At 46.4% G+C, this 17,216-nt stretch overlaps 1 protein-coding gene across 2 annotated transcripts in view; it reads left to right on the top strand.

Moving 5' to 3' along the window:
• Positions 1-5,734: 5,734 nt before the first annotated feature.
• LOC140403350 (uncharacterized) overlaps positions 5,735-17,216 on the top strand; it is a 153,271-nt gene continuing 141,789 nt past the window's right edge. The window contains exon 1 of one of the 2 annotated variants that reach the window (XM_072491251.1): positions 5,735-6,054. The gene's annotated coding sequence lies outside the window, so the exon portion shown is untranslated. The remainder of the gene's footprint in view (positions 6,055-17,216) is intronic. The other variant, XM_072491250.1, reaches the window with a different exon arrangement.

The raw sequence follows: 17,216 nt of genomic DNA, 5'->3' as shown, positions 1-17,216 counted from the left end.
GAGAAACAGACCCAATCAACAACCCTGAGAAACAGACCCAATCAACAACACTGAGAAACAGGCCCACTCAACAACCCTGAGAAACAGACCCAATCAACAACACTGAGAAACAGACCCAATCAACAACACTGAGACAAAGACCCAATCAACAACACTGAGAAACAGACCCAATCAACAACACTGAGAAACAGGCCCAATCAACAACACTGAGCAACAGACCCAATCAACAACACTGAGAAACAGGCCCAATCAACAACCCTGAGAAACAGACCCAATCAACAACACTGAGCAACAGACCCAATCAACAACACTGAGAAACAGACCCAATCAACAACACTGAGCAACAGACCCAATCAACAACACTGAGAAACAGACCCAATCAACAACACTGAGCAACAGGCCCAATCAACAACACTGAGAAACAGGCCCAATCAACAACACTGAGAAACAGGTCCAATCAACAACACTGAGAAACAGGCCCATTCAACAACACTGAGAAACAGGCCCAATCAACAACACTGAGAAACAGACCCAATCAACAAAACTGAGAAACAGACCCAATGAACAACACTGAGAAACAGGCCCAATGAACAACACTGAGAAACAGACCCAATCAACAACACTGAGAAACAGGCCCATTCAACAACACTGAGAAACAGGCCCAATCAACAACACTGAGAAACAGACCCAATCAACAACACTGAGAAACAAGCCCAATCAACAACACTGAGAAACAGGCCCAATCAACAACACTGAGAAACAGGCCCAATCAACTACACTGTGCAACAGGCCCAAACAACAACACTGAGAAACAGACCGAATCAACAACACTGAGAAACAGACCCAATCAACAACATTGAGAAACAGGCCCAATCAAGAACACTGAGAAACAGGCCCAATCAACAACACTGAGAAACAGACCCAATCAACAACACTGAGAAACAGACCCAATCAACAACACTGAGAAACAGGCCCAATCAACAACACTGAGAAACAGGCCCAATCAACAACACTGAGAAACCGACCCAATCAACAACACTGAGAAACAGGCCCAATCAACAACACTGAGAAACAGTCCCAATCAACAACAGTGAGAAACAGACACAATCAACAACACTGATAAACAGGCCCAATCAACAACACCGAGAAGCAGGCCCAATCAACAACACTGAGAAACAGACCCAATCAACAACACTGAGAAACAGGCCCAATCAACAACACTGAGAAGCAGGCCCAATCATCAACACTGAGAAACAGACACAATCAACAACACTGAGAAACAGGCCCAATCAATAACCCTGAGAAACAGACCCAATCAACAACACTGAGAAACAGTCCCAATCAACAACAGTGAGAAACAGACCCAATCAACAACACTGAGAAACAGGCACAATCAACAACACTGAGAAACAGACCTAATCAACAACACTGAGAAACAGTCCCAATCAACAACAGTGAGAAACAGACCCAATCAACAACACTGAGAAACAGGCACAATCAACAACACTGAGAAACAGACCCAATCGACAACACTGAGAAACAGACCCAATCAACAACACTGAGAAACAGGCCCAATCAACAACCCCGAGAAACAGGCCCAATCAACAACACTGAGAAACAGACCCAATCAACAACACTGAGAAACAGGCCCAATCAACAACCCTGAGAAACAGACCCAATCAACAACCCTGAGAAACAGACCCAATCAACAACACTGAGAAACAGGCCCACTCAACAACCCTGAGAAACAGGCCCAATCAACAACACTGAGAAACAGATCAAATCAACAACACTGAGACACAGACCCAATCAACAACACTGAGAAACAGACCCAATCAACAACACTGAGAAACAGACCCAATCAACAACACTGAGCAACAGACCCAATCAACAACACTGAGAAACAGACCCAATCAACAACAGTGAGAAACAGGCCCAATCAACAACACTGAGCAACAGGCCCAATCAACAACACTGAGAAACAGGCCCAATCAACAACACTGAGAAACAGGCCCAATCAACAACACTGAGAAACAGACCCAATCAACAACACTGAGAAAAATACCCAATCAACAACACTGAGAAACAGGCCCAATCAACAACACTGAGAAACAGACCCAATCACAACACTGAGAAACAGGCCCAATCAACAACACTGAGAAACAGGCCCAATAAACAACACTGAGAAACAGACCCAATCAACAACACTGAGAAACAGACCCAATCAACAACACTGAGAAACAGGCCCAATGAACAACACTGAGAAACAGACCCAATCAACAACACTGAGAAACAGGCCCATTCAACAACACTGAGAAACAGGCCCAATCAACAACACTGAGAAACAGACCCAATCAACAACACTGAGGAACAGACCCAATGAACAACACTGAGAAACAGGCCCAATGAACAACACTGAGAAACAGACCCAATCAACAACACTGAGAAACAGGCCCATTCAACAACACTGAGAAACAGGCCCAATCAACAGCACTGAGAAACAGACCCAATCAACAACACTGAGAAACAAGCCCAATCAACAACACTGAGAAACAGGCCCAATCAACAACACTGAGAAACAGGCCCAATCAACTACACTGAGCAACAGGCCCAATCAACAACACTGAGAAACAGACCGAATCAACAACACTGAGAAACAGACCCAATCAACAACACTGAGAAATAGGCCCAATCAACAACCCTGAGAAACAGGCCCAATCAACAACACTGAGAAACAGACCCAATCAACAACACTGAGAAACAGGCCCAATCAACAACACTGAGAAACAGACCCAATCAACAACCCTGAGAAATAGGCCCAATCAACAACCCTGAGAAACAGGCCCAATCAACAACACTGAGAAACAGACCCAATCAACAACACTGAGAAACAGGCCCACTCAACAACCCTGAGAAACAGGCCCAATCAACAACCCTGAGAAACAGACCCAATCAACAACACTGAGAAACAGTCCCAATCAACAACAGTGAGAAACAGACCCAATCAACAACACTGAGAAACAGGCACAATCAACAACACTGAGAAACTGACCCAATCAACAACACTGCGAAACAGACCCAATCAACAACACTGAGAAACAGGTCCAATCAACAAACCTGAGAAACAGGCCCAATCAACAACACTGAGAAACAGACCCAATCAACAACACTGAGAAACAGACCCAATCAACAACACTGAGAAACAGGCCCACTCAACAACCCTGAGAAACAGACCCAATCAATAACACTGAGAAACAGGCCCACTCAAAACCCTGAGAAACAGACCCAATCAACAACACTGAGAAACAGACCCAATCAACAACACTGAGACACAGACCCAATCAACAACACTGAGAAACAGACCCAATCAACAACACTGAGAAACAGACCCAATCAACAACACTGAGCAACAGACCCAATCAACAACACTGAGAAACAGACCCAATCAACAACACTGAGCAACAGACCCAATCAACAACACTGAGAAACAGACCCAATCAACAACAGTGAGAAACAGACCCAATCAACAACACTGAGCAACAGGCCCAATCAACAACACTGAGAAACAGGCCCAATCAACAACACTGAGAAACAGGCCCAATCAACAACACTGAGAAACAGACCCAATCAACAACACTGAGAAAAAGACCCAATCAACAACACTGAGAAACAGGCCCAATCAACAACACTGAGAAACAGACCCAATCACAACACTGAGAAACAGGCCCAATCAACAACACTGAGAAACAGGCCCAATCAACAACACTGAGAAACAGACCCAATCAACAACACTGAGAAACAGACCCAATCAACAACACTGAGAAATCGGCCCAATGAACAACACTGAGAAACAGACCCAATCAACAACACTGAGAAACAGGCCCATTCAACAACACTGAGAAACAGGCCCAATCAACAACACTGAGAAACAGGCCCAATCAACAACACTGAAAAACAGACCCAATGAACAACACTGAGAAACAGACCCAATCAACAACACTGAGGAACAGACCCAATCAACAACACTGAGAAACAGGCCCATTCAACAACACTGAGAAACAGGCCCAATCAACAACACTGAGAAACAGACCCAATCAACAACACTGAGAAACAAGCCCAATCAACAACACTGAGAAACAGGCCCAATTAACAACACTGAGAAACAGACCGAATCAACAACACTGAGAAACAGACCCAATCAACAACACTGAGATACAGACCCAATCAACAACACTGAGAAACAGGCCCAATCAACAACACTGAGAAACAGACCCAATCAACAACAGTGAGAAACAGGCCCAATCAACAACACTGACCAACAGGCCCAATCAACAACACTGAGAAACAGACCCAATCAACAACCCTGAGAAACAGGCCCAATCAACAACCCTGAGAAACAGACCCAATCAACAACACTGAGGAACAGACCCAATCAACAACACTGAGAAACAGACCCAATCAACAACACTGAGAAACAGGCCCAATCAACATCACTGAGCAACAGGCCCAATATACAACACTGAGAAACAGGCCCAATCAACAACACTGAGAAACAGACCCAATCAACAACACTGAGAAACAGGCCCAATCAACAACACTGAGAAACAGGCCCAATCAACAACGCTGAGAAACAGACCCAATCAACAACACTGAGAAACAGGCCCAATCAACAACACTGAGAAACAGGCCCAATCAACAACACTGAGAAACAGGCCCAATCAACAACACTGTGAAACAGGCCCAATCAACAACACTGAGAAACAGGCCCAATCAACAACACTGAGAAACAGACCCAATCAAAAACATTGAGAAACAGGCCCAATCAACAACACTGTGAAACAGGCCCAATCAACAACACTGAGAAACAGGCCCAATCAACAACACTGAGAAACAGGCCCAATCAACAACACTGAGAAACAGACCCAATCAACAACACTGAGAAACAGACCCAATCAACAACACTGAGAAACAGGCCCAATCAACAACACTGCGAAACAGACCCGATCATCAACACTGAGAAACAGACCCGATCATCAACACAGAGACACAGACCCAATCAACAACACTGAGAAACAGGCCCAATCAACAACACTGAGAAACAGACCCGATCATCAACACTGTGACACAGACCCAATCAACAACACTGAGAAACAGACCCAATCAACAACACTGAGAAACAGTCCCAATTCACAATCTTGAACAATGATCCTGACTGAGAAGGTCAACTAACCGCCACTGACCAACAGACTCTATTCACAAGAGGCCCACGGCTCCACTGAATGTTGCTACAATTAACTCTTTGATGTCACCCACGTGAGTGTGCAGTCACTTATCTCATTTGATGTCCATTTTTCTGTGGAATAGACCACATGACTTTGCAGTGTGCTCCTTAAATTCTCTCACTCATTAAGCAAAAAACAATGACCAATCCAGGGACATTACCCCCACCCCCCCTCCGCCCCAGCGCTGGTCAATGATGAGCAGCGTGTGACATGGCGTGAACTTAGCGATGATAGTGTTCCCATGGCAATACAACCCTTCGAGACATTAGTGAGGGAGGGGTTGGATGCAGATGTTAGGTGCACATCTGCCTGTGGCAGGATCTGATCAAAACCCCAAATTCTTCTGCAAACCTCTCTCCTAAAAACTGGAGAGCAAAGTGGTAGAAAAATTCCCCCGGGTTGTTGCAAATCCCGAGGATTCATGAGGTTGGTGTGAGAAAGTGGGACGGCATAACAGGCGGGCACTTCAGTGAGGAGGAGTGGCAGAGACTGGAAACAAAGAAGAAAGTAGTCTTGGTGACTCAGTGTGAATTGACGGATAGAGCTGAACAGGGCTATGTGAAATCCTTCGCTAATGGTCAGGCTGAAAATGCTCATCGTGAAACAGTGGTCACTGTCTGAAGACTCTCCCATCTAATACGGAGCAGCTCGTGAGAACTGAGACACGAGACAGAAAGAGAGAGAGAGAGAGACAGAGAGAAAGAAAGAAGACTGTGGAGCAGATTGAAAAACTCTTCGGTTTGACAGTCCTCGCACACAGCAGGGAAAAACTGTAAGTATAAGGTCTTCCTAAACAGAACTTACAGCGAAGCAAAACTTTTGAATGCAATAATTGTTTGCAACTTTTTAACAGGGAAAGGCAGTCACTGAATGAGACAGACCTCCAGTCTGGGTCTACAGTATGTGGGGTGCCGAAGGGGGGAAAGCCTTATAGCTTCCTGACTGTACAATAGTATTTATAGCCACCATATGAGGTAATGTTACTACATCTGCTGGAACTTACATGTGCTAATGTCTCATTTAGTAGTTCTCATTTTAATATGGAGCCAAACATTCATCAGCAGTGCTTAAAGCAGCTACAGGCAAATAGTAATATGTAACTTTGCAACAACTGGTCTCTGGTTGTAGGATAGTTTGCGTTCTCCACAGATAACGTTGTGTCAGCACGTGTTCGCAGTCTGACACCCTGGCACATTGCCCACGCTATTCCAATCTGTGCTGGTACAGGGTGGGGTTGCCTGGCACATTGCCCGAGATATTACAAACTGGGCTGGTACAGGGCGTGGCAACCGGGCACATGGCCACGATATTCCAATCTGTGTTAGAACAGGGCGGATACCTGGCACATTGCCCACGATATTCCAATCTGTGTTAGTACAGGGCGGAGATACCTGGCACATTGCCCACGATATTCCAATCTGTGTCAGTACAGGATGGAGATACCTGGCTCATTGCCCACGATATTCCAATCTGTGTTAGTACAGGATGGAGATACCTGGCACGTTGCCCACGATATTCCAATCTGTGTTAGTACAGGGCGGAGATACCTGGCACAATGCCCACAATATTCCAATCTGTGTTAGTACAGGATGGAGATACCTGGCACATTGCCCACAATATTCCAATCTGTGTTAGTACAGGATGGAGATACCTGGCACATGGCCACGATATTCCAATCTGTGATAGTACAGGGTGGAGATACCTGGCACATTGATTTAGAGATGTGGATCAGAAATTGGCTAGCTGAAAGAAGACAGAGAGAGGGTGGTGGTTGATGGGAAATGTTCAGAATGGAGTACAGTCACAAGTGGAGTACCACAAGGATCTGTTCTGGGGCCGTTGCTGTTTGTCATTTTTATCAATGACCTAGAGGAAGGCGCAGAAGGGTGGGTGAGTAAATTTGCAGACGATACTAAAGTCGGTGGTGTTGTCGATAGTGTGGAAGGATGTAGCAGGTTACAGAGGGATATAGATAAGCTGCAGAGCTGGGCTGAGAGGTGGCAAATGGAGTTTAATGCAGAGAAGTGTGAGGTGATTCACTTTGGAAGGAATAACAGGAATGCGGAATATTTGGCGAATGGTAAAGTTCTTGAAAGTGTGGATGAGCAGAGGGATCTAGGTGTCCATGTACATAGATCCCTGAAAGTTGCCACCCAGGTTGATAGGGTTGTGAAGAAGGCCTATGGAGTATTGGCCTTTATTGGTAGAGGGATTGAGTTCCGGAGTCGGGAGGTCATGTTGCAGCTGTACAAAACTCTGGTACGGCCGCATTTGGAGTATTGCGTACAGTTCTGGTCACCGCATTATAGGAAGGACGTGGAGGCTTTGGAGTGGGTGCAGAGGAGATTTACCAGGATGTTGCCTGGTATGGAGGGAAGATCTTATGAGGAAAGGCTGATGGACTTGAGGTTATTTTCGTTGGAGAGAAGAAGGTTAAGAGGAGACTTAATAGAGGCATACAAATTGATCAGGGGGTTGGATAGGGTGGACAGTGAGAGCCTTCTCCCGCGGATGGAAATGGCTGGCACGAGGGGACATAACTTTAAACTGAGGGGTAATAGATATAGGACAGAGGTCAGAGGTAGGTTCTTTACGCAAAGAGTAGTGAGGCCGTGGAATGCCCTACCTGCTACAGTAGTGAACTCGCCAACATTAAGGGCATTTAAAAGTTTATTGGATAAACATATGGATGATAATGGCATAGTGTAGGTTAGATGGCTTTTGTTTCGGTGCAACATCGTGGGCCGAAGGGCCTGTACTGCGCTGTATTGTTCTATGTTCTATGTTCTATTGCCCACGATATTCCAATCTGTGTTAGTACAGGGCGGAGATACCTGGCACATTGCCCACGATATTCCAATCTGTGTTAGTACAGGATGGGGATACCTGGCACATTGCCCACGATATTCCAATCTGTGTCAGTAAAGTGCGGAGATAACTGGCACATTGCCCACGATATTCCAATCTGTGTTAGTACAGGATGGAGATACCTGACACATTGCCCACGATATTCCAATCTGTGTTAGTACAGGATGGGGATACCTGACACATTGCCCACGATATTCCAATCTGTGTTAGTACAGGGTGGAGATACCTGGCACGTTGCCCACGATATTCCAATCTGTGTTAGTACAGGATGGGGATACCTGGCACGTTGCCCACGATATTCCAATCTGTGTTAGTACAGGGCGGAGATACCTGGCACATTGCCCACGATATTCCAATCTGTGTTAGTACAGGGCGGAGATACCTGGCACGTTGCCCACGATATTCCAATCTGTGTTAGTACAGGGCGGAGATACCTGGCACATTGCCCGCGATATTCCAATCTGTGTTAGTACAGGATGGGGATACCTGGCACGTTGCCCACGATATTCCAATCTGTGTTAGTACAGGGCGGAGATACCTGGCTCATTGCCCACGATATTCCAATCTGTGTTAGTACAGGGCGGAGATACCTGGCTCATTGCCCGCGATATTCCAATCTGTGTTAGTACAGGGCGGAGATACCTGGCACATTGCCCGCGATATTCCAATCTGTGTTAGTACAGGATGGAGATACCTGGCTCATTGCCCACGATATTCCAATCTGTGTTAGTACAGGGCGGAGATACCTGGCTCATTGCCCACGATATTCCAATCTGTGTTAGTACAGGGCGGAGATACCTGGCTCATTGCCAGCGATATTCCAATCTGTGTTAGTACTGGATGGAGATACCTGGCACATTGCCCACGATATTCCAATCTGTGTTAGTACAGGGCGGAGATACCTGGCACATTGCCCACGATATTCCAATCTGTGTAAGTACAAACAAACAAAGAACAAAGAAATGTACAGCTCGGGAACAGGCCCTTCGGCCCTCCAAGCCCGTGCCGACCATGCTGCCCGACTAAACTACAATCTTCTACACTTCCTGGGTCCGTATCCTTCTATTCCCATCCTATTCATATATTTGTCAAGATGCGCCTTAAATGTCCCTATCGTCCCTGCTTCCACTACCTCCTCCGGCAGCAAGTTACAGGCACCCACTACCCTCTGCGTAAAAAACTTGCCTCGTACATCTACTCTAAACCTTGCCCCTCTCACCTTAAACCTATGCCCCCTAGTAATGGACCCCTCTGCCCTGGGGAAAAGCCTCTGACTATCCACTCTGTCTATGCCCCTCTTAATTTTGTATACCTCTATCAGGTCTCCCCTCAACCTCCTTCGTTCCAGTGAGAAACACTAACTACAGGGCGGAGATACCTGGCACATTGCCCACGATATTCCAATCTGTGTTAATACAGGTTGGGGATACCTGGCACGTTGCCCACGATATTCCAATCTGTGTTAGTACAGGATGGAGATACCTGGCACGTTGCCCACGATATTCCAATCTGTGTTAGTGCAGGATGGGGATACCTGACACGTTGCCCACGATATTCCAATCTGTGTTAGTACAGGATGGAGATACCTGGCACGTTGGCCATGATATTCCGATCTGTGTTAATACAGGATGGGGATACCTGGCTCATTACCCACGATATTCCAATCTGTGTTAGTACAGGATGGAGATACCTGGCACATTGCCCACGATATATCAATCTGTGTTAGTACAGGGCGGAGATACCTGGCACATTGCCCACGATATTCCAATCTGTGTTAGTGCAGGGCGGAGATACCTGGCACGTTGCCCACGATATTCCACTCTGTGTTAATACAGGATGGGGATACCTGGCTCATTGCCCACGATATTCCAATCTGTGTTAGTACAGGATGGAGATACCTGGCACATTGCCCACGATATTTCAATCAGTGTTAGTACAGGATGTAGATACCTGGCACATTGCCCACGATATTCCAATCTGTGTTAGTACAGGATGGAGATACCTGGCACATTGCCCACGATATTCCAATCTGTGTTAGTACAGGATGGAGATACCTGGCACGTTGCCCACGATATTCCAATCTGTGTTAGGTACAGGGCGGAGATACCTGGCACATTGCCCACGATATTCCAATCTGTGTTAGTACAGGATGGGGATACCTGGCACATTGCACACGATATTCCAATCTGTGTTAGTACAGGATGGAGATACCTGGCACATTGCCCACGATATTCCAATCTGTGTTAGTACAGGATGGAGATACCTGGCACATTGCCCACGATATTCCAATCTGTGTTAGTACAGGATGGAGATACCTGGCACATTACCCGCGATATTCCAATCTGTGTTCGAACAGGGTGGAGATACCTGGCACATTGCCCACGATATTCCAATCTGTGTTAGTACAGGGTGGAGATACATAGAACATAGAACATAGAAAATACAGCACAGAACAGGCCCTTCGGTCCACGATGTTGTGCCGAACCTTTGTCCAAGATTAATCATAGATTATCATTGAATTTACAGTGCAGAAGGAGGCAATTCGGCCCATTGAGTCTGCACTGGCTCTTGGAAAGAGCACCCTACCCAAACTCAACACCTCCACCCAACACCAAGGGCAATTTGGACATTAAGGGCAATTTATCATTGGCCAATTCACCTAACCCGCACATCTTTGGACTGTGGGAGGAGACTGGAGCACCCGGAGGAAACCCACGCAGACACGGGGAGGACATGCAGACTCCGCACAGACAGTGACCCAAGCCGGAATCGAACCTGGGACCCTGGAGCTGTGAAGCAATTGTGCTATCCACTATGCTACCGTGCTGCCCTTGAGAACAAATAAATCTACACTATATCATTTTACCGTAATCCATGTACCTATCCTATAGCTGCTTGAAGGTCCCTAATGTTTCCGACTCAACTACTTCCACAGGCAGTGCATTCCATGCCCCCACTACTCTCTGGGTAAAGAACCTACCTCTGATATACCTCCTATATCTTCCACCTTTCACCTTAAATTTATGTCCCCTTGTAATGGTTTGTTCCACCCGGGGAAAAAGTCTCTGACTGTCTACTCTATCTATTCCCCTGATCATCTTATAAACCTCTATCAAGTCGCCCCTCATCCTTCTCCGTTCTAATGAGAAAAGGCCTAGCACCCTCAACCTTTCCTCGTAAGACCTACTCTGCATTCCAGGCAACATCCTGGTAAATCTTCTTTGCACCTTTTCCAAAGCTTCCACATCCTTCCTAAAATGAGGTGACCAGAACTGTACACAGTACTCCAAATGTGGCCTTACCAAAGTTTTGTACAGCTGCATCATCACCTCACGGCTCTTAAATTCAATCCCTCTGTTAATGAATGCGAGCACACCATAGGCCTTCTTCACAGCTCTATCCACTTGAGTGGCAACTTTCAAAGATGTATGAACATAGACCCCAAGATCTCTCTGCTCCTCCACATTGCCAAGAACTCTACCGTGAACCCTGTATTCCGCATTCATATTTGTCCTTCCAAAATGGACAACCTCACACTTTTCAGGGTTAAACTCCATCTGCCACTTCTCAGCCCAGCTCTGCATCCTATCTATGTCTCTTTGCAGCAGACAATAGCCCTCCTTCCTATCCACAACTCCACCAATCTTCGTATCGTCTGCAAATTTACTGACCCACCCTTCAACTCCGTCATCCAAGTCATTAATGAAAATCACAAACAGCAGAGGACCCAGAACTGATCCCTGCGGTACGCCACTGGTAACTGGGATCCAGGCTGAATATTTGCCATCCACCACCACTCTCTGACTTCTATCGGTTAGCCAGTTTGTTATCCAACTGGCCAAATTTCCCACTATCCCATGCCTCCTTACTTTCTGCATAAGCCTACCATGAGGAACTTTATCAAATGCCTTACTAAAATCCATGTACACTACATCCACTGCTTTACATTCATCCACATGCTTGGTCACCACCTCAAAGAATTCAATACCTGGCACATTGCCCACGATATTCCAATCTGTGTTGGTACAGGATGGAGATACCTGGCACATTGCCCACGATATTCCAATCTGTGTTAGTACAGGGCGGAGATACCTGGCACATTGCCCATGATATTCCAATCAGTGTTAGTACAAGGTGGAGATACCTGCCACATTGCTCACGATATTGCAATCTGTGTTCGTACAGGGCGGAGATACCTGACACAATGCTCACGATATTCCAATCTGTGTTAGTACAGGGTGCAGATACCTGGCACAATGTCCACAATATTCCAATCTGTGTTTGTACAGGATGGGGATAACTGGCACATTGCCCACGATATTACAATCTGTGTTCGTACAAGGTGGAGATGCCTGGCACATTGCCCACGATATTCCAATCTGTGTTAGTACAGGATGGGGATACCTGGCACATTGCCCACGATATTCCAATCTGTGTTAGTGCAGGATGGGGATAACTGGCACGTTGCCCACGATATTCCAATCTGTGTTAGTGCAGGATGGGGATACCTGGAACGTTGCCCACGACATTCCAATCAGTGTTAGTACAGGATGTAGATACCTGGCACATTGCCCACGATATTCCAATCTGTGTTTGTAAAGGATGGGGATACCTGGCACATTGCCCACGATATTCCAATCTGTGTTAGTACAGGGCGGAGATAAGTGGCTCATTGCCCACGATATTCCAATCTGTGTTAGTACAGGATGGAGATACCTGGCACATTACCCACGATATTCCAATCTGTGTTAGTACAAGATGGAGATACCTGGCACATTGCCCACGATATTACAATCTGTGTTGGTACAGGATGCGGATAGCTGGCACATTACCCGCGATATTCCAATCTGTGTTAGTACAGGATGGAGATACCTGGCTCATTGCCCACGGTATTCCAATCTGTGTTCGTACAGGATGGAGATACCTGGCACATTGCCCACGATATTACAATCTGTGTTGGTACAGGATGGGGATAGCTGGCACATTACCCGCGATATTCCAATCTGTGTTAGTACAGGATGGGGATAGCTGGCACATTACCCGCGATATTCCAATCTGTGTTAGTACAGGATGGAGATACCTGGCACATTGCCCACGATATTCCAATCTGTGTTAGTACAGGCCGAGATACCTGACACATTGCCCACGATATTCCAATCTGAGTTAGTACAGGGCGAGATACCTGACACATTGCCCGCGATATTCCAATCTGTGTAAGTACAGGTTGGAGATACCTGGCACGTTGCCCACGATATTCCAATCTGCGTTAATACAGGATGGGGACACCTGGCACATTGCCCACAATATTCCAATCTGTGTTAGTACAGGATGGAGATACCTGGCACGTTGCCCACGATATTCCAATCTGTGTTAGTACAGGGCGGAGATACCTGGCACATTGCCCACGATATTCCAAACAGTGTTAGTACAGGATGGAGATACCTGGCACATTGCCCACGATATTCAAATCTGTGTTAGTACAGGATGGAGATACCTGGCACATTGCCCACGATATTCCAATCTGTTTTAGTACAGAATGGAGATACCTGGCACCTGGCCACGATATTCCAATCTGTGTTAGTACAGGGCGTAGATACCTGGCACATTGCCCACGATATTCCAAACTGTGTTAGTACAGGATGGAGATACCTGGCACAATGTCCACAATATTCCAATCTGTGTTAGTACAGGATGGGGATACCTGGCACATTGCCCACGATATTCCAATCTGTGTTAGTACAGGGCGGAGATACCTGGCACATTGCTCACGATATTCCAATCTGTGTTAGTACAGGGCGGAGATGCCTGGCACATTACCCGCGATATTCCAATCTGTGTTAGTACAGGATGGAGATACCTGGCACATTGCCCACAATATTCCAATCTGTGTTAGTACAGGATGGGGCTACCTGGCACATTGCCCACGATATTCCAATCTGTGTTAGTACAGGATGGAGATACCTGGCACGTTGGCCATGATATTCCAATCTGTGTTAATACAGGATGGAGATACCAGGCACATTGCCCACGATATTCCAATCTGTGTTAGTACAGGATGGAGATACCTGGCACATTGCCCACGATATATCAATCTGTGTTAGTACAGGGCGGAGATACCTGGCACATTGCCCACGATATTCCAATCTGTGTTAGTGCAGGGCGGAGATACCTGGCACGTTGCCCACGATATTCCAATCTGTGTTAGTACACGATGGAGATACCTGGCACATTGCCCACGTTTTTCCAATCTGTGTTAGTACAGGATGGAGATACCTGGCACATTGCCCACAATATTCCAATCTGTGTTAGTACAGGATGGAGATACCTGGCACATTGCCCACGATATACCAATCTGTGTTAGTACAGGGCGGAGATACCTGGCACATTGCCCACGATATTCCAATCAGTGTTAGTACAAGGTGGAGATAACTGGGACATTGCTCACGATATTCCAATCTGTGTTCGTACAGGGCGGAGATACCTGGCACATTGCCCACGATATTCCAAACTGTGTTAGTACAGGATGGAGATACCTGGCACATTGCTCACGATATTCCAATCAGTGTTAGTACAGGATGGAGATACCTGGCACCTTGCCCACGATATTCCAAGCTGTGTTAGTACAGGGCGGAGATACCTGACACAATGCCCACAATATTCCAATCTGTGTTAGTACAGGATGGAGATACCTGGCACGTTGCCCACGATATTCCCATCTGTGTTAGTACAGGGCGGAGATCCCTGGCACGTTGCCCACGATATTCCAATCTGTGTTAGTACAGGATGGGGATACCTGGCACATTGCTCACGATATTCCAATCTGTATTAGTACAGGATGGGGATACCTCGCACGTTGCCCACGATATTCCAATCTGTGTTAGTACAGGGCAGAGATAAGTGGCTCATTGCCCACGATATTCCAATCTGTGTTAATACAGGATGGGGATACCTGGCACATTGCCCACGATATTCAAATCTGTGTTAGTACAGAATGGTGATACCTGGCACATTGCCCACTATATTCCAATCTGTGTTCATACAGGATGGAGATACCTGGCACATTGCACACGATATTCCAATCAGTGTTAGTACAAGGTGGAGATACCTGCCACATTGCTCACGATATTGCAATCTGTGTTCGTACAGGGCGGAGATACCTGACACAATGCTCACGATATTCCAATCTGTGTTAGTACAGGGTGCAGATACCTGGCACATTGACCACAATATTCCAATCTGTGTTAATACAGGATGGGGATAGCTGGCACATTGCCCACGATATTACAATCTGTGTTCGTACAAGGTGGAGATGCCTGGCACATTGCCCACGATATTCCAAGCTGTGTTAGTACAGGATGGGGATACCTGGCAAATTGCCCACGATATTCCAATCTGTGTTAGTACAGGATGGAGATACCTGGCACATTGCCCACGATATTCTAATCTGTGTTATTACAGGATGGAGGTACCTGGCACATTGCCCACGATATTCCAAGCTGTGTTAGTGCAGGATGGGGATAACTGGCACGTTGCCCACGACATTCCAATCAGTGTTAGTACAGGATGTAGATACCTGGCACATTGCCCACAATATTCCAATCTGTGTTTGTAGGATGGGGATACCTGGCACATTGCCCACGATATTCCAATCTGTGTTAGTACAGGGCGGAGATAAGTGGCTCATTGCCCACGATATTCCAATCTGTGTAAGTACAGGGCAGAAATACCTGGCACAATGCCCGCGATATTCCAATCTGTGTTAGTACAGGATGGAGATACCTGGCACATTGCCCACGATATTACAATCTGTGTTGGTACAGGATGCGGATAGCTGGCACATTACCCGCGATATTCCAATCTGTGTTAGTACAGGATGGAGATACCTGGCTCATTGCCCACGGTATTCCAATCTGTGTTCGTACAGGATGGAGATACCTGGCACATTGCCCACGATATTACAATCTGTGTTGGTACAGGATGGGGATAGCTGGCACATTACCCGCGATATTCCAATCTGTGTTAGTACAGGATGGGGATAGCTGGCACATTACCCGCGATATTCCAATCTGTGTTAGTACAGGATGGAGATACCTGGCACATTGCCCACGATATTCCAATCTGTGTTAGTACAGGCCGAGATACCTGACACATTGCCCACGATATTCCAATCTGAGTTAGTACAGGGCGGTGATAAGTGGCTCATTGCCCACGATATTCCAATCTGTGTAAGTACAGGATGGAGATACCTGGCACGTTGCCCACGATATTCCAATCTGCGTTAATACAGGATGGGGACACCTGGCACATTGCCCACGATATTCCAATCTGTGTTAGTACAGGATGGAGATACCTGGCACGTTGCCCACGATATTCCAATCTGTGTTAGTACAGGGCGGAGATACCTGGCACATTGCCCACGATATTCCAAACTGTGTTAGTACAGGATGGAGATACCTGGCACATTGCCCACGATATTCCAATCTGTGTTAGTACAGGATGGAGATACCTGGCACATTGCCCACGATATTCCAATCTGTTTTTGTACAGAATGGAGATACCTGGAACCTGGCCTCGATATTCCAATCTGTGTTAGTACAGGGCGTAGATACCTGGCACATTGCCCACGATATTCCAAACAGTGTTAGTACAGGATGGAGATACCTGGCACATTGTACACGATATTCCAATCTGTGTTAGTACAGGATGGAGATACCTGGCACATTGCCCACGATATTCCAATCTGTGTTAGTACAGGGCGGAGATACCTGGCACATTGCTCACGATATTCCAATCTGTGTTAGTACAGGGCGGAGATGCCTGGCACATTACCCGCGATATTCCAATCTGTGTTAGTACAGGATGGAGATACCTGGCACATTGCCCACAATATTCCAATCTGTGTTAGTACAGGATGGGGCTACCTGGCACATTGCCCACGATATTCCAATCTGTGTTAGTACAGGATGGAGATACCTGGCACGTTGGCCATGATATTCCAATCTGTGTTAATACAGGATGGGGATACCTGGCTCATTACCCACGATATTCCAATCTGTGTTAGTACAG

The sequence above is a fragment of the Scyliorhinus torazame genome, chromosome 27, assembly GCF_047496885.1.
Source record: "Scyliorhinus torazame isolate Kashiwa2021f chromosome 27, sScyTor2.1, whole genome shotgun sequence".
Taxonomy (NCBI): Eukaryota; Metazoa; Chordata; class Chondrichthyes; order Carcharhiniformes; family Scyliorhinidae; genus Scyliorhinus; species Scyliorhinus torazame.
This window is presented reverse-complemented; position numbering and strand designations above follow the sequence as displayed.